This window comes from Paramormyrops kingsleyae, chromosome 13, assembly GCF_048594095.1.
Source record: "Paramormyrops kingsleyae isolate MSU_618 chromosome 13, PKINGS_0.4, whole genome shotgun sequence".
NCBI lineage: Eukaryota > Metazoa > Chordata > Actinopteri > Osteoglossiformes > Mormyridae > Paramormyrops > Paramormyrops kingsleyae.
Window position 1 is genome coordinate 22395939 of NC_132809.1, and position 25991 is coordinate 22421929.

General features: G+C 49.8%; 1 protein-coding gene across 3 annotated transcripts in view; it reads left to right on the top strand.

Annotated features, from left to right (window-relative positions):
- igf1ra (insulin-like growth factor 1a receptor) overlaps positions 1–25991 on the top strand; it is a 72176-nt gene that overhangs the window by 16759 nt on the left and 29426 nt on the right. The window lies entirely within an intron of this gene.

The window sequence follows — 25991 nt, forward strand, 5'->3', positions numbered from 1 at the left end:
TAGGTCCACCTCCATTGGCCTCTGCTTCCAGCAAGCCTGGGGGGCACGGAGACGCTCTAGAGAGCCTCACATGCACTGCCAGAGAGCCTGGGGGGCACAGAGACGCTCTAGAGAGCCTCACATGCACTGTCTGTTTGTGTGGGCAGCGGAAATGAGGGCTACATGGTACTGGAATATGTCAGATATTGTAAAGTGATGTATATATTTTTTGTGATAAATATTTCCATTTTCATAAAGCAAAAATGGAGTTCAAAATAAATTTCTCACAAACCCGTCTGAGTGATTTGAACAGGAATAATGAAAATGATTATGGTGGCCTTAGAGAAGGCATGCAGACCTCATGCAAAACTATTTTTAAACTTTTACATTTTTTTTTATTTTTACAAATACTAGATAATCTAGAAAAAGAACATCATTAAAATTGCAAGGCTTACTAAGTTTAGTTTCCTATGACAGAGTAAAAATGCTTTAGGGAAACATCCCCCCCCAGCAAATCTTATCACCAAGACTTTAAAATACAGGAGCTGCATTGAAAAAGAGTGTGGAACAATATCCAGGCAATATGAAGCTATGAAAAAGCCTGATTTCAACCCAGCTGATTATCGTGTTCCTTGCAGTGTGAAAATTGCATGCGCAAAACATGCGACATCAATATATTTTTTGTGAAGAAATTTTAAATGAAGGACAATGAAGTACCAACCCGATCAAGCATTTACATAGAACATAACAAGCACACCACCGTGAGATAACGCCCTAAAAAAAAGTGAGAAAAGCAAAAATCCGTCGGTGGAAAGAGTCACCGGCATACCACACACTCCGGAGAAAGCGCAGCTGAAGGCTGAGGGAAAACGGTGTAATTGAAAGATTGCTGGTTCGAATCCCCGACCACCGAGGTACCGCCCCCAAGCCCTGCTCCCCGGGTGCTGACTTAGCTGCGTCCTGCTATGTCACGACGTCACATATGGGTGAAATGCAGAGGACACATTTCATTGTTGTGCACTGTGTGCTGTGGTGTGTCAGCAATGATCCCTGATCTCCTAATTTAAAAAATAACAATAATAGTAGAAACGTGATGTTAATATCACAGGTTGCCCTGCCATATTTCTGATTTGGTGGTTCGCTGCGCATTCAGAGTCTGCATGTCAGTCGCTAGCAACAGACTCTGTGTATCCAAAAACCTTTAAATCAGAGTAAATTATATCAGACAGACTTCTCTTGTAGATTAGTCGTGGAAAATGAGAACCTTGCGAGTTTATGTCAAGCAGCAGAAGAATTGTAGCATGATGTGTCTGAATTAATTTGTCGTACTTGACCTTACCTATCCTGCGCAGTGATTATTGCGTATGCACACGTTGTGATGACGATGCGGAAACGACATATTGTGCAGTCCTAGCCAAAATACAGTGCTCTTATGTTTTGACTTCATTCATTTCGTTTATTTAATTTTTTGTTATTTATTTGAACTGACATCCAATCCATCAGGTTACGAACCTTCCCCCTGACTCAGGATAAGTGTGTGGGTGAATGGATGCATGGATGGATAATAATATTCATGTTAAACAAAAAGATGTGCTTAAATTGACAGTGTGGGGGGGGTGCACATCTGGAAAATTTATTTCTGTGTAACGTGCTTTGTTTGCTGCCGGGACCTTCTGCTGTTAGTTAATTAAAATGAGCTTTTTATAGATATGGGACTCTATGGGGCTATCAAAAGGTAGCGGAGCGTTCAAAGCCCCCAACAGGCTGCTCAGCAACTTGTGCCATATCCCCTCTTGGCTGGGGGGGGCTTGCGCTTTTGGTCCTCGGTGCCCCCAGCAGGCGGGGCAGTGTGCAGTCCAGATTGCGGGCCACCATCGCTTTGCCGCCCCCCCCCCCCCCCCCGTTCCACCAGGATTCGTCTATGGGATGGTGTTGCGGCAGGCGGCCCGTCTCGCTCTGCAGGGCAAATACTATAGCCCCCCCCACCACCCCCCCCATAATTGCCTTGTTTTTCTGGAGCACAGATGTTTCTTTGAGGGTGTATGCGATAGCTTCCCGTCAGAGTGGCCCAGGGCCTTGCGCTACCTCTCTATAGTTACTCTGCCAGTCTCTAGTTCTCACTGCCCTGTGTGTCCCCATCACTGGCTGTACCTTAACTGGTATGCCCCCCAGTGGCTCCTGGCACAGGTTCTCATGTTGAGGGTCTTGTCTGTGTTTCATGCTCACCAGTCTGTGCCCCTGTTGCCGACATTGTTGTGATACCCATAACTGAGGGACCGGTTTGCTCTGTCGTGTCCCGAGGCTTCAGCTCTGCTCGCAGGTTCCTGCCGATGCCGTCCGGGGAAGGATATGTTCACGCTGTAATTGCTGACAGATGACAAGAACCATATCAGAACTAATTGAACGTTTCCAGAAGTTTTGTGAAAAATCTGCTCCTTTATATAGCTGTGATTTAATCGTGAATCTGTGCTGTTCTCTTGTTAATCATGGAGGTGAAGTTGGGGGTGGGGGTGATGGTGAGCCCATGTTCCCTGTGTGTGTGTATGTGTGTGTGTGTGTGTGTGTGTGTGTGTGTACGTGCTCCGGGGCAGGTCTGAGCTCCGGGTGGGGCTCGCCGACTCGCTGAGGGAATGGCCGTCCCTGTGAGTGGCCGTGTAATTAGGCTGGCATTCCAACCTTCTTAGTCACCGCCGTACAGAGGCGATCAAAGGGGCCACGGAGCCCCAAGGCGGCCACCAGGGACCTACGGGGCTGTTTTCTCTTGGTACGAGAGTGCGTGTGGTGGGGGGGGCTACACTGGTCGTGGTAATGCCACTGGTTTGCACAAGCAGAATTCCACAACAGGCTGAGGTCACCCTTCTAAGGAAAGCAGGTGAGGGAGCAGCGGGAGCGGGGTTCCTCAGTCCGCAGAGACGAGTATGAGCCCATAATAGGTTAATAATAGAGCTGTGCGCTGTGAAAGGCGATTGCTTTGGCCTGGAGCGGCGCCCAATAGCGAGGAGCACGTTCAGTTTGTGCCCGTGATTTACGGCCGGTCCTGGGAGGTGTTTATGCTGGTGTCCTTACTGGCACTTACCGGTTGTAAGCATCAGTACAGAGATGGAGCCCTGCACTGTGGAGCGGTCCCCATGAGCCAGCCGTTTATCATTCGTCACACAGTCTGCCTGAGTGGCATTTAATCCTCCCGGAGTCCCGTCCCGTCGCGGCCCGTGAGGGTGGGGTCCAGCTGCTGATTCTGGGCTGCGTATGGGACCTCGCTGTCGTAATCGGCTATGAACGTATCCAGCTGGCCCCCACTGGCGGACACAGCCGAGCAAATGCCTCTGAGAGTGCAGGCAGCCTTATGTGATGGGCGACCACACACGCACACACACACACACACACATACATACTTTGTAATGGAGGCTTTTCAGGAATATTCGCCCCAGCACATAGAGTAAGCCTTTCATTCAGCCCCCCCAAAGCCAAAGGACACCCCTTACCTACCCTGCTGCATCTCTGCCCCCCGCATTGCCGCCCTCTGGATAGTGCCATGGTCTCTACTCCCATTCACACCCCCCACCCCCCTGCGCTCATTCATAAAAACAGCCGCCGCCTCCCGCCCACTCCCTGCCGGCGCTGCCAGCTGCAGTGACGGACACGTGTCCCTGAAGCCCCCGCTCCCCCCCGCTGCCGGATAATGCGGGATCGGAGCCCAGCACAGCACGGACCCGCGGGGGCTCTCTTCGCGCTGCTCTCCTCCTCCTCTTCATCGTGTCAGTGACTCACCCGCAGTCTTCTCTTGGATTTTATCTAGTATTTCTCCTCAGTTGAGGAGTCGGTGGATTTATTGAAGGTGATTGTTATGATCATTTTTTTAGTAACTGAAAATGAAAGGAGGCGTCAAAAACGAGCAACCTGTCCCTGTTTGGCCTCGGGCATAAATGAAATTGTTGTCTGCATCTGTTTGAGGGTTTGTTGCTGTTTATGTGGTAAAGACCAGAATAAAACGTTTCTTAAAAGTTTCTAAGGTTTGAGGGACGTCAAATTGAGACTCCTTTTGTTGTTTTTTAAATAGCGTGGGAGGTGCTTGTGTGAAACGCTTGGGGCTTTTCATTGGCCTCTCTGGTGACGGACAGAGTTTGCAGCAAAGTTTCATGGCTGTTTGTTCCTGTCTGGCCTGGCAGCAATGAAGCTTGTGTGTGTTGGCGAGATGATCAGTCGTAAAGTTACAAAGGAACATCTCATGGTCTAGCTTTGCAACTGAACCAACTCGTGTTTAACCCTTTGGTGGGACGGCAATAGGCCATGTCTGGCCTCGTGCACTCCAGTACGTGTAGACAGACCTGAACACAGGATGGGTTAGGCTGGTGAGTGTCCATGCCGACTGACTGCTGCACCCTACAGGTCTGGAGGACCTCCGTCAGATTCCTGTACTCTCAGTAAATCTGAAAGGCTGCCTGTCTTGGCGGCATGCTTACATCGTCTGCTGTCACATGAGCAGGTGTACATGAGGGGGGGGGGGCGGGGGGGGTTGTGTGCTTGCATGGCAGTGGGGGCGGGGGCCCTTAGCCTGTAAGAGTGCGCGGCATCTACATTATGTAACTGAAGACCATGCTTTCCTGCTTTACAGTCACGCGCAGCCACGCTGCTGCTGTAGTAAGGGCTGAGATTATTCTGGGATTGCGGGGGGGTCTGTCGGGGGGCTCTCATGGTGGGTTAAATATAGGTTAGCGGAGCACACACTGTACTGGCCGCTGAAAGCCCCGCTCCTCCGGGTCGGGGGTGGCCACACATTTTGACAGACGCCAGCACCCCAGTCCGCTCCGCGGAGCTGTGCACTTAGCCTGTTATTCTGAGACCCTTAATGGTGACCTGAAGGCTAAATATCGGGCATTTTGCATGTCTGACACCCATACCCTGTGAGGGTCTCGTGTGAGCCACCCTCTGCCTGCCGCTCAGTGCCACCCTCTGCCTGCCGCTCAGTGCCACCCTCTGCCTGCCGCTCAGTGCCACCCTCTGCCTGCCGCTCAGTGCCACCCTCTGCCTGCCGCTCAGTGCTTTCTGAGAAAAGCCTGCGGGCTCACTTCTGTGTCACTGCCATCTCCATGGTGAATTCATGTTGATGTGTGAACGGACTGACCCCCCCCCCCTCCCCAACTCATCATGGGACAGCTTGGCTGACATGAAATGTGTTGCATGTGTCTGAATCTGGATCCTAGGGGTGTCTGTAACTCTTCCCCAGGCTTCTTTGCCGCCTGCATGTGCCCCCCGCCTGCCCCCACACCAGCAATTAAACTCGACACTGTGATGCACCTGAGCTTTCTTGCTGTGTTCCCCAAGCATTTCTGCCATGTCTCCTGAACATGTTCCTGGATCATTTGTGCTATGTTCCCCAAGCGTTTGAGCCATGTCCCCTGAGCGTGTTCTCCTAGTGTTCGTGCTGTGTCCGCTGAACGTGTTCCCTAAGCTTTTGAGGTGTGTCCCCTTAGCACGAGTGCTTCAGGAACACACTATGTCCCCAGAGTATGTTCCCTCAGCCTCCATGCCATGTTCCCTGACCATTTGAGCTGTGTTCCCTGAGCATGTTCCTGTCATGTCCCCTGAGCATGTTCCCCAAGCTTTTGTGCTGTATCCCCTGAACACGTTCCCCGTGCATTCTTGCCATGTTCCCTAAGTGAGTTCCCCGAGTGTTCCTGGTATGTTCCCTGAGTGTTCGTGCTGTGTCCCCTGAGTGTCTGTGCCGTGTTCTCAGAGCATTCATGTTATGTTCCCTGAGCTTTTGAGCTGTGTCCCTTGAGTGTGTTCCTTAAGCATTCATGCCGTGTTCCATTACCATTTGAGCCATGTACCCTGAGCGTGTTCCCCAAGCGTTCCTGGCATGTACCCCGAGCATTTCTGCTGTGTCACCTGAGCATGTTCTTTGAGCATTTGTGTCATGTTCCCTGAGCTTTTCAGCTGTGTCCCCTCAGTGATTTCCACTGAGCATTCATACCATGTTCCCCAAGTGTTTGTGCCGTATCCGCTGAGCATGTTCCTAGAGCATGTTCCTTGAGTTAATTTGTGCTGTGTTCCCTGAGCTTTTGAGCCGTGTCCCCTGATCATGTTCCCCCAGTGTTTGTGGCATGTTCCACAAGTGTCCGTGGCATGTTCCCCAAGCATTTGTGCCATGTTCCCTAAGCGTGTTCCCCGATCATTCCCCGGTCATCCGTGCCATGTTCCCTGAGCACGTTCCCCAAGTGTTTGTACTGTGTCCCCTGAGTGTGTTCACCATGCATTCATGCCGTCTTTTCCAAGCATTTGTGCCATGTTTCCAGAGTGTTTGACCCATGTTCTCTGAGCGTGTTCCCTCCGAGCCTCGTCCATGGCTCGCCCCTATACCCCCTTTGCTCACCCCTGTGCCTGAAGTTAACTTAATGGGTTTGTTTTCCCGTGGCCCGCGCCAGCACACGGGCCGTATTATATACCCCCCCTGTCCAATAATCTGACCACCCAGCCAATAGAATGGCAGTCGGGGTGTGCACCGCCATGGACCTTAGCTCGTACGTGGCCTACGTGTCTGTGGCGGTGGGGGGGGGGTTGGTTCACTCTCATGGGATTGGGGGGGGTGTGTTTCCTAAAGCCATTTAAACTCTCTTTGATGTTTTTTATGTACGTGTAATAAAGGCGAGTATAGATTTCTTTGAAATCTTTCTTCTCCCATTTTTGCTGTTGCTTCCTTCCTGATCCTAATGGGAGAAAAATGTACATTGTGTGGGAAACAGCAGCTGGTTTTATTTATCAAACTGTTGAAGTCTGCATGATTGGTTCTCACTGCGTCCCACCCTGACAGTCTATTGGTTCTTGCTGTGTCCCCGCCCAAGGAGATGATTGGCTCTTGCTGTGCCCTGCCTTGGCAAACTCTCGCATAGCATTTTGACTATTAACTTCCAGTTCAATATGCAACAATAGAACCAGCAATGTGCAGCTACTGGGAGGGAATTCCTGTGTAACTGAGTCAGCCAGGCAGTGGGACTGCCATCCCACTCATAACCTACGTGAAGTGGTGTCTGACAGACACACAACTGTAGGTGTGCATTACGGTATCAAGTTCTCAAAATCAGAAATATAGCGCTGCATGATATATTGGTTGACACCTATCACAGATATCAAAAATCAAGATATCAGCATCGGGCCAACTGATTATTTCCAGCCGATATTTAGATTTTAGTCAATATTCAACACACAGCTAAATACATACAGTACTGTGGAAAAGTCTTAGGCAGTCAAAGAAAATGTTTAATTCTTGTTGGTGTAGAACTATGGTATTATGTCTAAAAGTGTGTCAGCTTGGCCATTTCAAAACCTCTCTTAAAGTCACCCGCAATATTTGCAGCATCCATCTAACACACCCATGTTGTTGTTGTTGTTGACTCGCAGCATGTTTGGTGAACCAATACCCCATGAAATATAATTAAATGAGCTGCTGGTGAAATTTTACAAATACATGGAACGGCTGATGTGTCCCTTAAGAGGGGCTTGGGAACTGAAGCAATGTCTTCTTGGATGGCAAGAAAAACATCAGTAAGTTTTTGGAGAACAGAAGAAATTCCTGTTAGTCCGTATTGTGTTACTGTTAACTTGCATATGTTCTAATGTTAAATTGTGTTTTTTTTCTTCTGAGCAAAAGTGCATAAATAATGGAGATGATTGCATTGGACAAACAGTTATTTTTCGTAGTGGAGGATGAGGGATTGTGACCGCTCATTTGGCACAGCTCAGAGGTTAAGCGGTTATCAGTATTGGGAGTATTAGACAAAAATCTGTTGGTTATCCTTGCACCACTGCACTAAATAGTATGGATTTTACTCATTTTTACTATCTTTAGTGGTTTCTCTAAAATGAATTACACTTGATTCAGTGACACAAATTGCTTATTTAAAAAAATCTTCTAAGTAAGTCATGTGGAGCAGCAAAGGTGGGTTAATCTGTAATTATTAAGATCAAAAAAGGTAACCATTTACAGGGGCAGGGGGCTTACTAACTTGGAGTTTAAAATGTCCTGCTAGTTTCAGACCCTTCAGGTTTTGCATTAATGGGCCACTGTTGACAGTGAACAAAGAGCCAGTTAAATATCGACACCTCCTGAGGACGTTACTGCAGTGTCTTCAGTTGCCAGTTTGCTGGGGGATGAGTTTTGTTCCTTTTTGAAGTTACAGTAAATGTGTAAAACAACATAGTTGAGATGGTTGATTTTTGTGAATGATTTAGTTTGGCAGGATAACTGGATGAATAAGTTGGGACGAAAATAGCTTGGGATTTAGGAAGTAACCAGCCAATGGTTGTACAGTCAGTCAGACTGTAGTCAGACAGACAGTCAGTCAGTCAGAGTGTAGTCAGTCAGTCAGAGTGTAGTCAGTCAGTCAGAGTGTAGTCAGTCAGTCAGAGTGTAGTCAGTCAGTCAGAGTGTAGTCAGACAGACACAGTCAGTCAGAGTGTAGTCAGACAGACACAGTCAGTCAGAGTGTAGTCAGACAGACAGACAGTCAGTCAGAGTGTAGTCAGACAGACAGACAGTCAGTCAGAGTGTAGTCAGACAGACAGACAGTCAGTCAGAGTGTAGTCAGACAGACAGACAGTCAGTCAGAGTGTAGTCAGACAGACAGACAGTCAGTCAGAGTGTAGTCAGACAGACAGACAGTCAGTCAGAGTGTAGTCAGACAGACAGACAGTCAGTCAGAGTGACTGATCTCTGTCAGACAGTCCCGGAGAATGTGGAGACTGGCGCCCAGTGACTTTTCCGGTCCTCTTCTGGCTGTACCACACAGGCATGTTCACCAGCGGCCTGCATGGAGGCCTGCTCTCCAAAACACCAACCTCAGGTGTGCGACAGGCCTTTCCTCTTCTGGCTGGCTCCTGCTCTCTCTTTCTCTTATCCCTTCGCTGCATCTCTGGTGCTTATAGACACCGGGGGGGGGGGGGGGGCAGCCGGGCAGCCGCTTGCATGGCTTTCAGCTCCTGAATCTGGGTAGCGGATTTCATTTATCTGCAGCCGTGGGCACGAGAGAAGGCCGCCCTCACACAATGCGGGCCTTTGTTCTGGCTGGGCTCCTCACGCGCTGGACTATCAGTCATTTCACAAATAGTTTCCAGCTTATTAAAGCCCTTCCAGACCATGGCTGGGAACCAGTGAGTTTGCTTTAATTGCTGGGCTTCCAGTGCCTCCGGGAGGCCGGCGCCCGCTGGGAGGCGAGTGGGGTCGCCGTGGTGATGGCAGCCACCGCCGCACCGAATAAAAACCACAGGCCGATGTGTCCTGAATGTGCGATGGGGCGGGTGTGGTTTGCTGTTCGTTCGGTCTCTACATGAGGGAACGTGCCCGCGCTTGCTGTGGCGATGGAATTCCCCACCGTCTGTGAGCTCTGTGATGTTGTGACGTTGAAGAGCATTGCAGGTGTGAGCTCGGCCCCGGCGAATGCTGATGGACATTGTGTCACGTGACCTGTGGGCTTGTGCGGTGCGTGTTAGGCGGTCTGCTGTTGGCTTGGCAAAGTTGGGCTTTTGGGTTTTGAGGCACGAGCAAAGAAATGCGTCTTATTCATTTCTCAGTTTGTGTAGATGCCTCGTCTGTGTGGTATAAGGGATTCTGGGTAATGTAGTGTAGATGAGCTTGACTTATTGTACTATAGACTGGAAATGATTGGTTATGCAGATACGTTCCCTCCTCAGTGAACGTTTTTTTACTTGCTAGTTGGACACCGCATTTTCAGTATCACCTGCCCACCTCAAACATCCCCATCGGCTTTTTACAAGATCGATTTGATCTTTGGCTGTGCACAGCCTGCCATTCAGCGCTGAGCATTGAGAATCTTATTGGCCTCTTCAGTTTGCACCTTTTAATCTTTGGCTATAAAGATACATCAGTAGACTGTAAAGCATTAGCTCTCTTCCAGTTGGTGTATTTATCTCAGTCCGAGCCAATCCCAAACCAGCAATGAAATAAACAGGAGATTTTATTGGTCAGTGCACATTCCAACAGGAACTGCACCAAAACCTTAACTACAAATATAGTTTGTGTATATTTAGTTTGCGTTGGCAGTGGGGTGCCCAGCTAGGAGCTGGAGCTCATAACGGTGGAGTGTCAGATACCCTTTCGAGCCCCCTTTAAGTGTGACCCCCCCCCAGCCGCCCCCCGACCCTCTGGTGGGTTTCTTTGGCACCCTGTAAGCCGCTTTTCCTCATGTCCGTCTGGGCCTGCAGTCCCCCAGAAGCATGCGGGATTCGCATTTGATTCTTCGGGGAAAGGTGTAGCATAGCATGGCCCCGGTGATCCCTGCAGGGACTGGAGCAGCCGCCTGTTATTCTGAGGCTAATTAGTGTGCGTAATTATAGCTAGTGGGGCCATTTTAATAACTGCAAAAAGTTAATAACTTTTAATAAACCTTCAGCTCCTCGTAATGTGCGCGCTTTTCTTTGGAATCGTTAAGTTTTTTGTTTTTTTTTCCCCGGCTGAACTTTTGATATTAAATAATTATCATCTTCCGAAAGGCACAGCTGCACATTTTTGTGCGTCTGAATTCCAGCTCTACTTTGCGTGTGTTTTTTTAATATATATAATTAAATAATTAATATAAAGTGTGTGTGTGTGTGTGTGTGTGTGTGTGTATTCTCATGGTGCTGGATTCAGCCTGCTGCCCTAATCGTTGACACGCTAATTCTGCGCTGATTACATAACGGGGCGTTGGGGTTATTTTAACACTGCAGGTTGTGGGGGGCTTAATATCACTCCAAAGCAAACCCTTTATTCCTCAGGAAATCTGGGTGGTTCAGTATTATAGAATTCCCCGCCCGTCTGGGACCTTCTTTAGCAGTGTGATATATTGCAGTTACTGTTGCGATGTTTTCAAAAGGCAGAAACCATTTTCTCAGGCTGCCCTCATCCCTCTCTGCCCCGCCCTCATCCCTCTATGCCCCGCCCTCATCCCTCTATGCCCCGCCCTCATCCCTCCCTGACTCTCCTGTACTGTAGCAGCCCAGCATTACTGACCCTGCCCACTGTGTTGCTCGCTTACAGCCATCACAGCATATATTTATATTTATATACTTATATTTGTTGCTTACTGTGTGACGAGGGGCTCAGTGCCTTGTGCCCCTTCCTTCAGTCACCCTGGCAGAAATGAGGGAACTGCGTGTTTCCCCTCTGAGGCTCCCCACCCATGGCCCCGCCCTCATCCCTCTCTGCCCCGCCCTCATCCATCTCTGCCCCGCCCTCATCCCTCTCTGCCCCGCCCTCATCCCTCTCTGCCCCGCCCTCCATCCCTCTCTCTGCCCCGCCCTCCATCCCTCTCTCTGTCCCGCCCTCCATCCCTCTCTCTGTCCCGCCCTCCATCCCTCTCTCTGTCCCGCCCTCCATCCCTCTCTCTCTGTCCCGCCCTCCATCCCTCTCTCTCTGTCCCGCCCTCCATCCCTCTCTCCGCCCCACCCTCATCCCTCTCTCCTGTCTGCCGCCCCACCCTCCATTCTGCTCTCTGCCCCGCCCTCTGTGTGCCCCCCCCCTCCCTCCATCCCAACTGCATCCCCACATCCTGCTTGCCGCCCTGCTTGGCCCCACCCTCTGCTTGGCCCCACCCTCTGCTTGGCCCCACCCTCTGCTTGGCCCCACCCTCTGCTTGGCCCCACCCTCTGTTTGGCCCCACCCTCTGTTTGGCCCCACCCTCCATTCCGCCCTCGGCCCGCCACCCTGTCCGGCGTCCCGCTTGCTCTTTTGCTGGTTCAACAGCCGGGTGCTGACCTAGTTTGGGTTTTTCCGCCCCAAATCATTTCTGCAGAGAGGCCATTAGTGGTGAGTGTGATGCACAGCTTGCACACTGGGCAGGCCGCACTCCGGTGCTGTTCCGATTCTTCCGGGGTGTACTTCCTGATCCGGGTCTGGAATGCCGCGAGGCCTGGCTGTACCTTCAGCTGGCCGGCCAGCGCAGAGCTCCGGGGAACCCTCGATCATTCGCTCGCTCGGTTTCCTTCAAGGTCGTCTATGCTGCAATGGAATTGGAAGCATCTCCCAGCTGTCCAGTGAGGTTTTTTCCTCATTCCCCAATCGTCGCATTGTTTGCAGCCTGAGTGGGAAGTCGCCGCATGCGTCCGACTCTCGCTGCCCCGGATGCCAGTGGCTGGCCAGCGGCGAGAGTTCAGCCGCAGGTCACAGGACGACATTGTCCACGGCCGTCGGTGGGTCCTCCGGAGACATTCCCAGGATTCCTGCATCTGTCCATGAGATAAGTGATGGCAGCAGACAATGGCTGTGGATTGTTTGGGGCTGGGCGGCTGTTTGAGGGAGAGGACCCAGGGCACGGGTGAGGGGGGGGCTTTGTCGCGTTTCCTTTAACTACTTCCTCGTCCATTATTCTTTGGGCCGTTGATAGTGTCATGCCATCTTGAGCACAAGTGCTTGATTGTGTGTGCACTTGTGTGCGCGTGTCTGCACCGCTGGCTCTGTGGCGATGGCTTTCCTCCCTCCTCCCCTGAGAGACGAGCACTTTCTGCAGGAGGCCAGGAAGCAGCCGCAGATACATTGAGGCGGCACCTGTGGCTAAGAGGAGCGCCCCAATTCCCACCCCCCCCCCCCCCCCCCCCCCCCACCAACACCTAGTTTGGCCACTTCACTTGTATAAGCACCTCTCCCTTAGGGCTGAGTTGGGGAAGGCGCCCCATGCTGGCCAGTGCAGGAATGACAAGGCCACGCTGGCGGCCCATGGGACACAGCCCTCAGATCCTACCTGTCGCCAGCGATAACGATTCCGTGATGCTAGATCATGATCAATGTCTCCATGATCTGCCTTTGCGGAAAGATCCTTAGTATTGCTTCAGTGCACATTCTAATACTTTCAGTTCTATGGCTCATACATGCATCTAAAGCTGTTTTGTCAGCCAAATCCATTTTGACGCACCAATAAACCGGTAATAGCAAGCAGTAGGCATTGCCCTGGATTTCTTAATCTCCTTCCTCTTCCTTTCATGCCCTCGTCCCAGCATGCAATGCACAACATGCAATACATTTCCCATTTTGGCAATGTAGTGGCATGGAAGACATGGAGGAGTTGGTGCCTTAATAGAATTCTGCACCGGTAATATGGATCTTGTTTGGATTTTACCGACACGGCACAAACAGTAGTAATTTACACAATCTGCTACGGTAAAGGTCCGCAAGGCAGATGGCAGCATGACAGACTTTTTGTAACTACCTCAAAAGAGTTTGCTGCTTTATCATCTTATGGAGATGCTTGTTTAAAATAAGGGAATTATTTTAGTTGTACTGTTTAGTATCTTAAAAACCAATAAGAATTATAAGATCATGGATCATGATCCTTCCTTAAAAATAAATATATATATTTTTTTAATGGCTAATATTTTTATGATATTGCCCACCCCTAGCCAGTGGGTTTTACCTGAAACTTCGTGAGACTCGTCTTGTTGTTGCTTGTGTAGCACGGCTGAGGTTTCTTACCAAAAAGGAAGATCTGGAAATAGCTCGGTTCTGCAAAACCACCATCTGCTCTTCTGCTTCTGTATGACTTTTGCCTGCTATGTTTAGCGCCTTGGCACGTGTGAGGCACTGTGGTTTGGGTTTGGTGTGCTGGGCTTACCTGAACCCATTAACTGTGTGTGGTGAGGGTCAGGTGACTTGCTGGGCTGTTCGGTTCTGGTCAGGTGACTCGCTGGGCTGTTCGGTTCTGGTCAGGTGACTCGCTGGGCTGTTCGGTTCTGGTCAGGTGACTCGCTGGGCTTATCTAAACCATTTTAAGTCTAGACTGGGGAGTGACTCTGCATTCCACACGCCCCCACCAGGCAGACACATGGTCACTCTTTTTTATCTTGGTACTGTCATGTGAAATCTCTTCCACCGTCCAGATCCCTTCCCTCTGTGATGTGCAGATCAAGTGCTTGCCCAGTGAGGCAATCATAATTTTCATAAATCAACCCTTCCAAGTGTTTACATTAATAAAATGCTTTTGCAAATGTTTTATAACAGGTGTTTTTATTAATTATAATTTTTAAATCATTTATATTTAGCAGGGATGTAATGAAAAAAACATTGCAATTAAAAAATACCTTGAAACCGTTGTCGGGCTGTTACGATATCAACCACAATATCACGTAGTTATTTCGCTCGTATAAGCTCCGTCTCAAAAAATACATACTACATTAATGAATGCTTTGCTCTATTGGCCTGGTGTAACCCACATGACAATAGGTCATTAATTTGGTCAAATATTTACAGGCATTTACAGTATATTCACAAAGCGATAATTTATCTTTTTAAGAAATAAGATGATTGTATGCAAATTGTGAGGTGATGCCACGATGTTTCTTGCCCTTCAGCTGCGTATTGAGGGACGTGCTATCCGCACGCTGCCATTGAATTTAGAAAACGGTAAAAAGAAAACTTACTAAACTTGATTTTACAGCTTGTGTGGTGTAAGAAGATTCCAGAAAACACTACTTCGGAGTTACAGATTGTGTTTGATTAAAAGATCCAGCTGCTGCAGTAATAATTCATATTTTATAAAGGAACTACTGACTGCTTGTTTTTGTTTTATAATTACATGCATTGTTCAGTCATTCATTGCAAAGGACAATTACTGCTAAGTTCTGGGAAATGCTTAAGGTCATAGCTGGATATTTCACTAATGAACAAAAGCAGAAGCACTTTATGTTAAAAGGAAAAACTAATTTGATATAAATAAACATGTTGATTATTGATTAATTCTTAAGAGTTTTCTTTTTTTTAATATCGTGATAATTATCGTATCGTGAACTTTTGTCGTGATATTTTTGGTATCTTTACTTCCCTAATATTTAGCTTGATAGTATAACCGATAGGTTTTAATAATTAACTAAATCATACTGGTTATGAACATGAGTGGAATATACATTGATAATCTAATAAAACATTTCGGTCAAACTATAATGAACCGTGTTGGTTATATTGAGCTAAATAAATTTATTAATGTAAAGACTTTACTTGAAATGGCCAAACAGCTGATTGACACATCAGCAGTTGGGGGGGGGTGTGTATCTGGACGGTGGGAGATGGTTTGTGTGACAGTACCATCAGTTAGCAGCATGCTCCCTGTAGAATTCTGGGTTTGGTGACTCAAGACACCAATATGACGTGAGAATGTCTGTCTGCTTCACTTGCATTAAAATGCTGCTTTTTAAGTGTGGAATTGGGGTGGTGTGTTTAACATCTCTCATGAATCTGCAGAGTGAACATTATCACTCAGCAGGAGATGCCAGAAGCATAAAAGTCAATATCTTGACAGGACGGTCTCTAAACATGACTTGCTGCTGGTCGCTGCACAAGCATGCGCCCCCTCATACTCAGGTAACCAGTGAGAAGGAAGATTTGATACTCAGAGGGCCTGGCCTCCTAATTGTATGCTAATTCATGGGGACTGGCCTCATAGCCGTATGCTAATTCAGGGGGACTGGCCTCATAGCCGTATGCTAATTCAGGGGGACTGGCCTCATAGCCGTATGCTAATTCAGGGGGACTGGCCTCATAGCCGTATGCTAATTCAGGGGGACTGGCCTCATAGCCGTATGCTAATTCGGGGGGACTGGCCTCATAGCCGTATGCTAATTCGGGGGGACTGGCCTCCTAATTGTATGCTAATTCAGGGGGACTGGCCTCCTAATTGTATGCTAATTCAGGGGGACTGGCCTCCTAATTGTATGCTAATTCAGGGGGACTGGCCTCATAGCTGTATGCTAATTCAGGGGGACTGGCCTCATAGCCGTATGCTAATTCAGGGGGACTGGTCTATGCTAAGCTGTACACTAACTTGAAAAAAAGCTGTTGTCAGTCTGCTAAAAGCCCTCAGGCCGCTGAATGAGATGGCCTCTGGCCTGGAGGCCGACCGCAGCCTGTGTGTGGGAGTTAGCCGCAGTGCCGGCTTTCTCCCAGGGGGAGCTCTCCCGTGGCCCGGCTGATCGCTCCAGTCACAGTATCCGGCCTTTCGGGCTAACCGCTCGGCTCTGGTCCAGGCCTCAGGAGTCAAGGCAGAGGTGGTGGGGACTGTGAGTGTGGCGCATCACATGGGAGAAGAAACGGCGTGGAGGTGCGAACAGGGGGCACTGTGCCAAACGCTGCATGAGCGTCTGGGCTAACGCAGCTAACGGCCATGCCGGACCACGCCATTTTGAACTGAAATCTGCTGATGTGCTTTACGCCTCGAGAGGTCACAGGTGACATTTGTTCTGTTATCTGTTACCTTTATGGGGTCATTTAGGGCATGCCTGCATTGACTGCCTCTCTGCAGTCGAATCTGGGGGGCGTGTTGCTAGGATTATCGGCTTGGAATCCTTGGATGACCTGCCTTCCTAAATGTCTTCCCTCTCACAGTTTGAGGAACCCCCACCCCACGCTTTAGTAAACAGTGAAGCAGTCAGCCAGCCACCCTCCCCCCATCTTCACCTCTCTCACACCTGCATCAGGCTGTGAATTCACAGAGCAGGGTAACTTGTGGGGGGGGGGGGGGGTGGAGTTGAGAGACAGCCCCTGGGTGCACATAATTGGTAGTTCCTGTTCTGTTGTGGGGGGGGGGTGTCTCGGCAGAGAGCATCTCCTTGAACTCTCAGGGCTGCCGCAGCTGTTAGGGAGGGGGACGGGATCTCTTGGCTGACTCCCTCTGTTTACCGAGACATTTTTAGGAGGGGCCAGGGAGGGGGGGGACATGCAGGAAAGGAGGCCATGGAGAGGTTTCTACAGAAAACAAACACCATTAGGCAACGGTAACTAAGGGAGGAGCAGAGTGCGGCTGGGGAGCTCGCTGAGGTATGGAGGTGTCCGGTCCCGGCTGAGGCCGCAACACTCCAAGCCGCACTTACCGCCAACATAGAACCGAGCATGGGTGACTATGTGATGGAGACATGGAACCGAGAGAACCGGGCACAGGGAACCGTGCCGCAGAGGCACAGAACCGAGAGAGAATCAGGCACGGGCGGGTGTGCAGCAGTGACAGATATGACAGAGAACCGAGCGTCCATGTGTCTGTCTCCTGGTATTTGTTTAGCACTCTCTGCTAGAATAAATCCCGTCCCTCCCAGATGCCGCATGCATCCGCACGGCCACGCGGCCCCCAGCACTGCGGGTCACATCGAGTGTGGTCCTGCCGGTCACCAGGGCTCTGCCAGCCGCTGCCCTGGCTCAGCAAACGGGCCCGCTGCCCTCTGAGGATTAGCATGCATATTAGCGTGCCGCTGTGACTGATCTACCGCGGGCCCCTCCGTCTCCCCTGGAGCGGCTCCGGGTGACCAGCCCGTCTGGGATGCTGGGCGGCTCAGCAAACAGATGGGCGTGGCAGCAGCACCAACAGTCTGGGCCCTTGCTGGAACCCCCCACTAGCGAAAGAGGAGCCTGTAAAGGTCTTAAGGATAGCAGACAGCTGGTCAAACAAGCTTAAGGCCCTAAGCCCATGAGCACTGGCGGCCCCGCCCCTAAGCACCACCCTGAATGCTGATTGGTTCTGGTATGTAAAGCATAGTCAAGGCCGGTCGTCTTAGCAAGCAGCCTGTGCTTTCTGACAGCTCTTAATGGAGTGGGAGCTACCAGATTAGCCTTTTATGTAAATGTGAGTGTGTAAGCCTCCCCTTTATGCACACTCCCTGGCTGGTGCTTCCTGCTTACTGTTTACACTCTTTACAAGGAGCTTAGCGGTGTTGGATGCGAAGGCATGCCGTGGGGCCCTGGGGCCGCTCTGCACGCCCATTCTGTGCTCTCCTATGTCTCTTTAACTAACTCGAGGCCTCGGTGGGCTGACCTCTGGGTCACTAATCAATTTTCATTCATTGCTGTTGTGGTTATGTAATGCCGTTCATTTTTAGCGGTCTTCTCTGCATAACCATATGTTTGTTTTAGTGCTGTCCCAAACGATTATTCTTTAAACGATTAATCTAGCAATTTTTTTCCCCCCGATTATTTGACTAATCTAACAACTAATTTTTCGACTGATCTGTTGATAAATGTATTGATAAGCAATTATTTTGAAGTTAGTCATGTAATACAATAATTCACCCCCCCCCCCACACATCTGAAATTCTCATTAACATTTCAATTTATTAAAACATTTCTTAGACATTAGTGCATTATTAACAAGAAAGGCTAATTTATGTTAGACTGAAGTTAATAATCACTACAATAGTTTTTAATTATTTCAGTACGCCAATTTGACTTTAATGTTGAAATACATGCTAAAACATGGAATGATTTCACCACTAGAGAAACATGTTTTTAACAAACACTAGCAAAGGTAGCTTATAGTTAAACTTACTTCAGTGAGCAAGGAACGATTTAGGCCACAGTGTGTAAGAGTCGTAAACGATAGTATGTCTCACTCTTACATGACAGAATAAGTCAATAGGAAATATAAAACGGCTGAAACGGCGTCATTAACGTCAGCTACAGTAGACGTGCAGATAAGGTGTCATGACTGTAGTATTCCCAAACTTTGGAAGACCGCGTGCGAGGCTTTTTTGCCGCGTGTTTCCCCAGAGCCTCTGGAGCTCTGCTGGTAGACGCAGCCATGGTGCCAGTTTCCTTTTTGCAGCGTGGTAGGTGATGTCTCATTAATATTTATGAGAGAAGTGCTCCATGATTGGCCAGTGCATGCCTTACGAAATAGCACTGCTGGCACTGGCGATATTAGACAAAACTGTTTCGGAATTCAGTCTATAATTGATATAGTAAAACAACTAGCCAGCTTATTAGCAGAATAACTGTATTGTAAATGAAAAGTATGCCGCAGGTCCAATAAATAAAATATTGTAGCTCTCAAGTGGCAAAGAGATCATCTGGTAGACAGTAAAGTTCAGTTATTAGCATTATTATTATTATTATGTTTTATTGCGCGATTTTTAAAAGGACAGCGTTAACGTGCTCCTGAGGGGATAAAGTACTTTCCCTTACAATACGTTTAGCTTATCACTTAGTGCATTGCAGTTACAAAACATTTATGTAGTTTTACACAACGCGTCGACAATAAAATTCCAGGTCGACGCATTTTTATGATCGACATCGTCGATTACGTCGAATAATCGTTCCAGCCCTAGTTTGTTTAATGTTTTAGTTGTCTTTACATTTCTTTGTGTTTTTCAGTTGAGCAATCCAGATGTGCTTTCCATTACTCTGCTGAAACAAACCAAGTGAACCTACCTGAACAGGTTGTGCTGTTCTGTAAGGGATTATGAGCCGTTTACGGTGATTAACACTGCCATTATAATTAATGCAGTGTTATCCATGTTATATAACCAGGCAACAAGTTGTTGTTAATCATCGTAATTGATTGTGATGATGATTGTCATTAGTGGCGGTGGTGTTGGAACAGGCCTGGTAGGGCAGCACGTCTGAGTCTAGGCCATGTGACGGGGCCCCATGGTGGGGGCCCATGCGGACCCGGCAGCGCAGCCCTTTCCTGAACCCCCATGAGACCCCCATGAGACTCGGTGGCGATGGCCCCTCGTTAACTGCTGTCTGTAAGCCCCTGGTTTCCAGGCACCAAGCGTGCTCTGGGATTTCCCAGGGTATCGATCTGCGTCTGTCCAGGGAGAGCCAGTTAATCAAAGCTGGGAAGGTGGGGGGTGTATAATGTTTACCCAGCAACTGGGAGGCAGGCTGGCCTGTTGTAATGGATTTCAGGGTATGCCCCCCCCCCCCCCCCCCCCCCCCAAACACACGGCATGCACACGCGTGTCAGTCGCATGCAGGAAGCGCGTGCGACGGTGACGCTGAGGGACCCCCAGCTTTCTACCAGCTTGGCAGCCCTTCATTTCCGTCTCCTTCCGATGGCCGTGGCGGTGTGTTGTCACGGTAACGGTCCACGACTCCCTCAGAAGGAGTGTGCATCGCCGTGACCGTGCTCGCATGCAGGTACGCACCAGCACCAGCACCAGCATCAGGGTCAGAGCTCCTCCCCAGCTGCAGAGCTGCAGTCCTGCAATTCCGAATCCAATATGGCGGTACCTCCTACTCTCAAGGACCTCCAGAGTGGCCTTGGGGGCCTTTGGCCCCCGCCTGCCCTGGCTCCTCCCCCGCCGGGAGGGTCTAGCACGGTATGTTTTTTTTTTCTTTTCTTTTCTTTAGTTCATATTATATTTTTTGCTAATAGCAGGTCAAATGTATCAAGGAAACGAAGCTGCCGAGGGTTTCTTCATATTGCCAGGATTCAAAATCTCGTGTCATATATTGATAAATGTTTATTCACTTGCTTTGAAATGCGTCCCTGATGAGACGTATGACACTCTCCCCCCCCCCCCCCCCCCGGGGCTCCTGCTCTCCCATTGGCACGCCAGCTCTCCTCTTCAGTTTTGTTTTGTTTGGTCTGCTTCAGTGTTTTCTGCTTGACTCTGTCTGTCTGTCTCTATTTCTGTTTGTATTTGAGTGTTAATGAAGGATCATCTTGACTTCCCCCCCCCCCCCATTTCTGGCCAGGGCTGTTTTTTGATGCCTGTCAGGATATCAGTTCTGGTGGGAGATCTTCGTGGAGAGGAGGAATGCTGTGACTCTTCATCCGCAAACCCAGTGGGGGCAGCTGGAGTAGCCATTTTACAGGCGGGGGGGGGGGCAGCCGGGGTCAGTCAGTGGCCAAGGACAGCAGGCTACAGCGTCACTGTTTGTTTCACCCCCTCCCCCACGGTAAAGGGCCGCATGATCCACGGCACAACACCCCAGACTGTTGTGGCTGCGGAAGGGCAACCGGTGAGGGGGGGTGGGCAGACTCTGGTGAATGTGCGTGTCCCACCAGGCTGGCCGACGCTCCGTCTGGCTCCTATCTGACACGTCTGCCTCTTGTTTTTTTCCCTGCTCCTCCTCTTCTCTTGGACTGGTTTTGTTCTCTGTTGGAATTTTAGACATAACTCTGAGTATCTATATCGCGGCTTGTAAAAGCAAATGAACAGGCATGCCCTGCAGCGGGACGCCCCCCCAACACCGGCCATGGCCCCATGTAAAAATAAGGAGATCAAAATATTTTTTAAAAATTCTGCAAGGGAAAGTTCTCAGTGGAGCATTTATGTTTTTACAGCTCTCCCCCCCTAACCTCTGGAGGGGGGTCCCTTTTGCGGGGGTGGAGGTAAAGTGAAAGCCAGGTAGACATCACAATGGGAACGTAGGGAGGGTTATGGTTAGGAGCTGTGGGCCGTGGTGGAGATCGGCGACGGTGGAGGCATATTGGGGAATCAGTGATGACGACTCCTGGATCAGATATGGCAACCGCACGACGGCGAGCCGGGGGAGTAGCGCTGGTGATGCGGTGGTGGCTCATCGGAGGATCGGTGATTGTGGCGAGCTGGAGGATTGGCTACAGCAAGGGTGTGATAGTGAGTCGGGGGCGTGGCGACGGTTATGCCGAGACAGAGGAGCGGCTACGGCGTGTGTCCGGGTGAGGCTCTTTTGGGCTGGTGTGTAAGAGAGGGTGGAAGGAAAATCTTATTCAGAGTGACGGTGTTGGGGCTGCAGTGTAATCTGCAGGGCCTCCTGCGACTGACCCTTCACGGGGCGCAGTGCGGAATTAGAACAGACAGCTTTTGTTTTGTTAAAATGCCCGTGACCCCAAAGGCCCGTAACTGGAGCCGCGGGAGGAAGGTGCACCTGAGGACACCGTCATCTCGTCATCATCCTCCTCCTCTGCATTTATTCAGCACTGCCTGTCTGCCGCTGACCTTTCTCACTTACCAGTGAAAGCTGGACCCGATACGGCATTCCCATGATGTGCACCTCTCCAGATCATGGAAATCTCCACCTTCTGTCAGGCGGTGGTGTTGAGGGACAAGCCCGGGGAACTTAGCAGTTAGCAGTTTAATGCGAAGAAACTGAAGTGGTTTGGAGGAGCTTTTTCAAGAAGCGGGCCAGGATGCGTCATCTCAGTGGTTACGGCATGGGAGGGCTACTCAGTGGGGGTTGATACACTAAGAGTTCTTCCTTACCTGGTGGTATCTCCAGAGCTGCTGGCTGACAATCTGGCTGCTGTACATCCACAGTATCAGACCCGGCTGTTGGGATGGGTCTCTGTGATCGCCTTGAAATCGCAGACCTGTCTGATTGGTTATATCATGTAAACGTTCAAACTGCAGGATGTTGTCCCTCCTCCATGCCTTCCGACATTTATGCCACTGATTTGGTGGGAATGGGGGTGGTGCGTCTGAGCTTGAGAGCTGAGAATACTCTCCCCGCAGCCTCCCTGCCATGTACAGTGTGAGTCAGTCACTTAAGATCCTAAACTTGTTTCCACAGTCCAGTCTCTCGCGCAGCCTGCAATGCTGAAAATGAGGTGCTGGATTTAGGGGTTTCACCTTGTCCATCATCTCAATCCAGGGTTAATTAGGAAATCTGTCTATAATTTCTCCCGTGGGAGTCCTGGGTTCAGAAATTTGCTAAACTTTGATCAGTACTTTTTGGGCTCCTTTCCATTGCACCAAGTATGGTACTTTTGGTACGGTACTTTCATTTTTCCCATTAACTTCCGGTCGGGTACCCGTACCAGAGGATCCAGTACCGAAAGTACCAAACCAGCTGGGGTACTACTTTGGTACTTTGGAGTGAGACTTGAAACACTTTCTTTGTCGATTGGTTATGCAAATAACCTGCCGCTGAAACACAATACAAACGCTGCCTTGAAAACAGTAGAGAACTCAGAAAATAATGATAGACAAAGTAAAAAAAAAATGTGATTTGGTCCTAAGAACATATGTAACAAAAAGATCAGGGTGGCATGACAAAACAAAAGGATGAGAAAGTATTTTCTTGAATATGCTAATTCCGCATGGTGATAAATGTTTGGGTATTTATAAAACAAAGCTCATAAATTTTTCACAAACCTGTCTTCAGGTGATTTAAACGGCAAGGATGAAAATGATTACAATTGTCTCGGAGAACGCATGCAGCGCTCATGCAGAAGCAGCGGAGGTAAACTTTAAACTGATTTTTAAACATTTAAGGATCTATACAAGGAATAATAATTAAAATTGCAAAGCTTCCTATGTTTTTTTTTTTTTCTATGACAGTAAAAATATTTCAGCGAAACTTTAACCCCCAGCGCTATAATGTCCATACAAAATTTAAAGTAAGAAAAAGCCTCATTTCAATATAGCCGACTAGCAGTGTAAGAATTGTATGTGCATAACATGCGATGTTGGTATTAACGTCGCACGTCGTCCAGTCCTCCTACAGCCATTTTTTGAATTCAGTACAAAATACCCCGCCCCGGTTGTGATGTCATTCGGCGCCGGTACAAGTTTTTACACCAGTGGAAAACTAACACCTTGAAGTGCCGTACTTTCGGTACTTTCTCCAAGTCGAAAAACGCCCTTTGACGGGTTAGTGTCAGTGCGGCTATTGGGGTTCCTGTACCTTCTAGCCAGTAGGTGGCGCCAGCCCAGTCCCAATTGTTGACAGGTTTAATGCTTTGCTGCCCTGGCCCTCTGAGACACATCTTACCATCATGCACCTGGCTTCCTCGTTAGCGCAGCATTTGAGAGGGAGCAGACATCACTCTTCCAGAAAGTGGGGGGGGGGGGGTATTGGGCCACCAGTCATAACGTGCAGCACAGGAAGTCGCCACCCTGCTGCCGAGTTCCAGTAATAATGCTCAGGCAGCAGCGTGTGTCCACAACCGTGCCAGAGAACCTCTGGGCCAATTCTTTGGAAGGAGGGCTGGAGCCGGGCATCGAGTGGTTGGGGGCCAGCGAGGGGCATCCAGATTAAGAGCGGGTACTGGCCACAGAGGTCACCAAAGAGCTGCGGTGACTGTTATTTAATAACCAGCTTATATTCCAATAATTTACATAATGCAGCAAAGCGGCAAATATTATTGTGGTTAATTTAATTTCGATGTTGAACTTCCATAACGATAACAGTTAAACACAAGGCCAGTTGATCTGGAAGGGTTTTAAGGTAGTGTAATATATAGTTATTTTTTTTTACCGTTTTTTGTTTTGTGTGTCTGTACAGCAGCACTATGTTTCTGGTTATGAGAGAATAGGACTTTTTCTGTCCAAGTCTAGGGCCCCCTGCTGGCCAGCTGTGGCAATGTGTCGCCTGTTACTTGCGAATTGTGTGAGGTCTCTGACTGCAGGGAGTCAAATAGCATCTTTTCTAGGGCTGGGGGCCCCCTCTATTTTCGCTAGCTTTGCTGCCCTGCTATGTCCGTCACAGCTGAAGGGATAGATTTTTCTGGGTGAGAGGGGGGTAGTTGCTGCTGTTTCAAAGCTTGCCTTTATGTCCCCTGGCTGCATCCATAGCAAAACATTGCACAATGGGCCCGCTGTTTGTGTGGGAGAAAGCCACGGCGTCCTGTGTCAATCATTTGTGGAAGCGCGCGATTGATGTGGGCGCCAAATCACTTCCTGGGGCCCTTTCTCCTAAATGTTCCCGTTTCCTTTTCCCGTGGCCGGCGTTTCCGCAGAGTGTCTTCGGCCTCAAGTGCGAGTAGCAGCATCTCATGTGATGGATAACTAACACTCTTCAAGTCGCGGGCTGCTGAAGAAACAGTCACTGTGGCAGCAGAGTAGAAGCCCTCTTGCTAGAATTTTGGACACTTGCTGACTGGGGTTTAAGAAACAGCTCTGTCTGTGAGACCCTGTGGGGGCGGAGCTTAGGTTTGTCAGTCTGTGGGGGCGGAGCCTAGGTTTGTCAGTTTGTGGGGGGGGAGCTTAGGTTTGTCAGTCTGTGGGGGCGGAGCCTAGGTTTGTCAGTTTGTGGGGGCGGAGCCTGGATCTCAGTTTGTGGAGATCTGGGGGCGGAGCTTAGGTTTGTTAGTCTGTGGGGGTGGAGCTTAGGTTTGTTAGTCTGTGGGGGTGGAGCTTAGGTTTGTCAGTCTGTGGGGGCGGAGCTTAGGTTTGTCAGTCTGTGGGGGTGGAGCTTAGGTTTGTCAGTCTGTGGGGGCGGAGCCTAGGTTTGTCAGTCTGTGGGGGCGGAGCCTAGGTTTGTCAGTCTGTGGGGGCGGAGCCTAGGTTTGTCAGTCTGTGGGGGCGGAGCCTAGGTTTGTCAGTCTGTGGGGGCGGAGCCTGGATCTCAGTTTGTGGAGCTCTGTGGGGGCAGAGCTTAGGTTTGTCAGTCTGTGGGGGCGGGGCCTGGATCTCAGTTTGTGGAGCTCTGTGGGGGCGGGGCCTGGATCTCAGTTTGTGGAGCTCTGTGGGGGCGGGGCCTGGATCTCAGTTTGTGGAGCTCTGTGGGGGCGGGGCCCAGCTCGGTTGGACTTTGTGCGTACGACTGCTGCTCCCTTCTCTCCATAAGAGCTCCTCTGGTGGCTCTCCGAACACATGTTCCTCCCCCAGAGCGCACTGCTAATCCCGGCAGATGGGTTGGCAGGCCATGGGAAGCAGACTAAGGATGCCAGTCCGGTTAGGGGATCAGGGCCCGACATCCAGGCCTAAACTGCCATCAGCGCCACCTCCCGAAACTCGAGGTGCTGTGTGGCCTGTAAGCAGTGCTGCTGGAGGCTTGCTGGTCACATGGCCCAGCAGGATGGGCACTGGTTTGCTGGTGAAGCTGCAGACGTGAGAAGACCATACCGGGGGGGGGTTGCATGGTTAACCATCAGACAAGCCACGCAAAGATTGGCTCTTCTGTTTACTGTTCCTCTTCTGCAAGGAATGCTTATTTTTAGCGGCAGAAAGTGCTCCTTTGAACAGCTGTGCCAATGCCCCCCCCCCCCCCCCCCCCCCCCCCCCCCCCCACGCCTGCCCCCCACTGAAGCATAAGGAGTCACAGTGGGGTGGGCTGCTCACTCCTTGGCCCACAGCCTTATATACGCAGTCAGACCTGGGGAGTGGGTGAGGGTTCATTTTGTTTTGCTTTCAATGTTTAATCCCCCCTTTGGAATGACCATGTGACTTTCGGGACTCCTTACTCTCGCTCCAGCTCTCTGACACACACACACACACACACACACACACTCCCATTAACAAGTAACCTCAGGGTAAAAATGGAAAGCTGGGCATGATGGGGCATGGGGGGCAGGAAAAGACAATGGGGTAGAGTGCACTGCCCTCCCCAAGTAAGA